The sequence below is a fragment of the Cetorhinus maximus genome, chromosome 19 (assembly GCF_964194155.1).
Source record: "Cetorhinus maximus chromosome 19, sCetMax3.hap1.1, whole genome shotgun sequence".
Classification (NCBI taxonomy): domain Eukaryota; kingdom Metazoa; phylum Chordata; class Chondrichthyes; order Lamniformes; family Cetorhinidae; genus Cetorhinus; species Cetorhinus maximus.
Genome location: NC_135897.1, coordinates 20,797,889 through 20,802,092, shown reverse-complemented (window position 1 = coordinate 20,802,092; position 4,204 = coordinate 20,797,889).

The window sequence follows — 4,204 nt, the reverse complement described above, 5'->3', positions numbered from 1 at the left end:
TGAAAACACAATGTCAGGTTCCACATATACACTGATGACCCCTAGCTCTACCTCACTATCACCCCTTGCCCCCTCTACTGTCTCTAAATTAGTCAGACTGCTTGTCCGACACCTAGTGCTGGATGAGTAGAAATTTCACTCCAAACTCCGTTCCCTAGCCACTGACTCCCCGATGCGTCTCCCTGGTAATCTGAAGCTGAATCAGTCTGTGCACAACATTGGTGTCATATTTGACATTAAGATGTGTTTCCAACTACATAAGTGTGCCATCACCAAAAGTGCCTATTTCCACCTCCATTACATCACCCCACTCTGCCCCTGCCTCAATACGTCGCTGCTGAAACTCTCATCCATGCAAGGATACGCATCCTTGTTACTTCAAGATTTGACTATTCCAACACCATCCCGGTTGGCCTCCCAGTTTCTACAGCTCCATAAACCTGAGCTTATTTAAAATCCAGCTGCCCGTATCTTAAATTGTATCAAGTTGCTTAAACACATCATCCCTGTGTTCACTTATCCACCTTCACTCCTGAACAACAACTCTTTTTTAAATCCACATTCTCATTTTCAATTCCCTCCATAGCTTCAGTCCTCTCAATCTCTATATCCTCTTTCAGCCCTACAACCCCGTGACCCCTGTATTTCTCCAATTATAGCCCTTTTTGCCCCATATTAATCCTTACGCTAATGGTGGCCATGCAGTCTGCTTCTGAGGCACTCAAATCTGGAATTCAATCCCTAAAACTTTCTGTCTCTCTACCTCTCTCCCCTCCTTTAAGGCACTCCTTTAATCCACCTATTTGACCAAGCTTTCAATCACCTGTTCTAATATATACTCACCAGTGCTCCGTTTGGGGTCCACCAGGGGCATTCGACTCCAGATCTCATTACAGCCTTGGCCCAAACATGGACAAAAGAGCTGAATTTTAGAGACCAGGTGAGAGTGCTGCCCTTGGCATCAAGGTAGCATTTGATTGAGAGTAGCATAAAGTAGCCCAAGCAAACCTGAAGTTCATGGGAATCAAGGGGAAAACTCTCCACTGGGTGCCTAGCAGAAGATGTGGTTATTGGAGGCCAATCATCTCAGCCCAAGAGCATCACTGCAAGAGTTCCTCAGCGCAATGTCCTAGGCCCAACCATCTTCAGCTGCTTCATCCATTACCTTCCCTCCATCAGAATTGTGGAGGTTGGCTGATGTTTACATCATATTCAGTACCATCTGCGACTCCTCAGATACTGAAACAGGACATGTGCACAAAACAAGATCTAATCAACATTCAGGCTTGGGACGATAACTGCAACTCATATTGTTAGGAAATAGAGACAATATAAGTAAGTTATATTTGAATTTGTGGGTGTTAGGAATGAGTTTTAGCTTTAATGTTTAAGCTTGATTTGTATTTCTGTGTTAAGAAAAGTTCAAGTTGAGTTTCAGTTTCACTTTAAAATGTACTGGCAGTTAAAGTGAAAATTTACAATTGTAAGAGAAGTTAAGCAAACACAAGAGTAGAAAAACTGGGCTGTTGTCTAGCAACAGGGGTCCAGAGAGGCAGGTCCCTCCCACAGACACACACAGAAGAAACTAGAAACAGCAGTTTTGAGCTCAGTTTTGAAGACAGCTACCAAGCAGAAGCAGCCTAGAAGGGGCCAGTCCCAAGCTAAAGTAGCTGCCAGAGAGAGACTGGAGTAAAAGGGATAGATACAAGTCCCAAGCTGAAGAAGGAAGTCCCCAAAAAATCCAGGAGAGTGGAACAGGAGAAAGTCCAGGAAGACCTTTTAGTCAAAGGGAGGGCAGGAACCTGGAAAAGATCCTGTTAAGTGAAGAGCGAGGCTCCAAGTTTCAAGTTTGAAGGGACAAAGGTTTGTGAGAAGTCAGAAGGCCCAAAGAGATGGCTAAAGGTTTGTAACTCTTTGCTATGGGCATGTGAAGCAGTGGTGTACCGTTGATGGCTGAGTCAGTGAGCGACAGTGCGTGGAAGGCAGTTTGAATGCAAATGGTGACCCAGGGGAGAGGAGCATCAGAAGAAGAGTTTGAAACCCTGGAGGTGAACCCTTGCGGGAGGCATCTGAGAGAAAGCGTCGATTTGGGAAAAGGCTCCAAAGCGAGGTCTTGGAGAATGGAGATTGGAAACCCTCGCGTGAAAGACAAAGTTCAGTGAGACTGGCTGCTCATGGTGTGACAAGCGTCTGGCGGGGAGCTGATGAGAGATCTGTAGTTTCTGGCTGAGGTGGCATCTGTCACTTGGTTTCAGAGTGTGGTGCGTCTGACCACAGGTTGCCTATTGGTACATGGACAGTGTACTTACTGTGAATATTAGAGTATAAGATAGCTTTTGTAACTTGTGCTATCCTTACAAATCTGTATATATCTGTAAAGGTATAGCTGTGGGTGAAAGAGCATTGTAATATAGTTCATCTTTTCTTGTTTAATAAATGTTTTATACTTTTGTTAAAAGTTCATTAGCTGACTCCCTTGACTCTGTTCAGTAGCCCCTCTCCATGTATCTAAACAAACAAAGTTAGGATCTATGGAGCTGGGTGCCACCCTGGGATCAAGCTTGTTCAGTGGTAACCTCAGCTGGGGATCATAATATTCATGCCGCACAAGTGCCAGGCAATAACCATCTCCAACAAGAGATAAGGCAGAGATCATGGTACATGTTGATACCAATGACATAAGTAGAAAGAGGGATGAGGTCTTGCATCAAGAATTCAGGGAGTTAGGCAATAGACTAAAAAGCAAGACCTCTCGGGTTGTAATCTCTGGATTACTCCCAGTGCCACGTGCTAGCGAGCTCAGAAATAGGAGAATAGCACAGATGAATGCGTGGCTTAAGAGTTGGTGCAGGACGGAGGGTTTTAGATTCCTGGATCACTGGGACCGTTTCTGGGGAAGGTGGGACCTGTACAAGCGGGACGGTCTACATCTGAACCAGAGCGGGACTAACATCCATGCGGGCAGATTTGCTAGTGCTGTTGGGAGGAGTTTAAACTAATTCAGCAGGGGGAGGGGACACAGAATGTTAGCAGAATAGGGACACATCATAATACAGTAAAATAATCAAGTCAGAGGGAGTACAGCTGCAATAAGCTTCAAAGGAGTAAGGCAAGGCTGGATGGCCTCTACTTTAATGCTAGGAGCATTACAGGTAAAACGGATGAGTTAAGGGTGAGGATTGACATGTGGAATTGTGATACAGTAGCCATCACTGAGACGTGGTTGAGGGAAGGGCAGGATTGGCAGCTCAACCTTCTGGGATATAGAATCTTCAGGCGAGACAGGGGAGAGGGTAAAAGAGGAGGAGGCATTGCATTATTAGTTAAGGAGTCAGTTACTGCAGTAAGGAGAGATGATATCTTGGTGGGGGCATCGAATGAAGCTTTGTGGGTAGAGCTTAGAAATAAAAAAGGGGCAACTACATTATTAGGTGTTTATTACAGACCCCCAGGTAGTCAGCGGGAAATAGAGGAGCAAATATGTGCACAATTTGTGGAGGTGTGTAAAAACAATAACAATAGGGTAACTATATTAGGTGATTTCAACTTTCCTAACATTAATTGGGATAGACATAGTGTTAAGGGCTTGGATGGAGTGGATTTCTTGAAATGTGTACAGGAGAACTTTTTAGGTCAATATGTAGAGGGTCCAACAAGGGACGGTGCATTGCTGGACCTAATTCTGGGGAATGAAGCCGGACAGGTGGCTGAGGTGGTGGTGGGCGAGCATTTTAGCGATAGCGACCACAACATGGTACAGTTTAAGTTTGTTATGGACAAAGAAATCGACAAGTTGCAAAAAAATGTTTTAGATTGGGGGAGAGTGGATTTTAGTAAAATAAGGCAGGATCTGGCCAAGGTAGACTGGGAACAGTTACTCGTGGGGAAATCTACAGAGGAGCAGTGGGGGGTGTTCAAAAAGGAAATGGGGAGGGTACAGGCTCAACATGTTCCCTCTATGATGACCAAAGGTATTCAGGTTACGATGAGAAGGATAAGAGAGGTTTTTAGCAGGTACAAGAGAAGCAAATCAGCAGAGGCATTATTGGAGTACAGACAGTGCAGGGTGAAGCTTAAGAAAGCAATTAGGAGAGCAAACAGGGGATATGAGAAAGCTCCGGCTGGTAAAAGTAGGGAAAATCCCAAGATATTCTATAAGTATATCAATGGGAAGAGGATAACCAGGGAAAGTGTAGGGCCCATA